The sequence below is a fragment of the Labrus bergylta genome, chromosome 3, assembly GCF_963930695.1.
Source record: "Labrus bergylta chromosome 3, fLabBer1.1, whole genome shotgun sequence".
Classification (NCBI taxonomy): domain Eukaryota; kingdom Metazoa; phylum Chordata; class Actinopteri; order Labriformes; family Labridae; genus Labrus; species Labrus bergylta.
In genome coordinates this window covers 2,201,961-2,202,873 of record NC_089197.1, presented here as the reverse complement: position 1 = coordinate 2,202,873, position 913 = coordinate 2,201,961, and positions in this window count along the sequence as shown.

The window sequence follows — 913 nt, the reverse complement described above, 5'->3', positions numbered from 1 at the left end:
TGGGAGCTGAAGATCAAACATAATAGAGCTCCTGTTGCAGAGACGGGAGGTATTTGTTCGATGCAAAAACTTTTTATTAGGGCCACAAAATAACTGAGGGGAAAGTTTGTTCCTTGTTTGTGTGACCTCACAGTCCAAACTCCACTTCAACACAACACCAGGTCTGTTATCGGAGACGCGTCGTCGTGCCTGATGACCTCAGTCCAGGCAAATATTTGTGACTGTAAAGCTGCTTATTTTAATAAAAGTATTGATGTCTTTGCGTGAACATTAACTCATGGAGTGATATCCCTTCCTGTTCACAAAATCATTTTCATGAGTTGATGGTCGCTTAATTCTGATGTGGGTTTCATCATCCCAGCCAGATGTTCTGGTACAGAGCTTCAGCGGGGGTGATGCTCTGTTACTCAGGTTGTCATGGAATCATCAAATATTCACGACCCAAAGACACTGCCCCTGCTCATACTTACAATGTTACAATTCATAGCAGATAGCAGACACTATCCAAAGCAACATACATCGGAGAGTAAGTACAACACTAATCCATTCATACACCGCCACCGAAGCAGCAGGAGCAATGCGGGGTTAAGTGTATTGCCCAAGGACACATTGTACATGTTGCTCAGCTGGGGATTGAACCCTCGAACGTCTGGTTGAGAGGCGACGACTCTACCAACTGAGCCACAGCCGCCCACATACTTGTACTTCACCCGTCGAACCTCAACCGCATATTTTCCTCTCTCTTGTCTGCATCCCTTCATCAATCATCCCTCAATCTTAACCATCATCCCTTGACCCTTGGTCCTAGTTGGACCGTCAGTGAGCGGCCGCCGCCCTACTTTTTGAGGTGTGTCGGCTCCGTCGCTTCCCGTCTGCCTTTTTTTTCAGCCGATTCGACATGTTGGATCTGCAT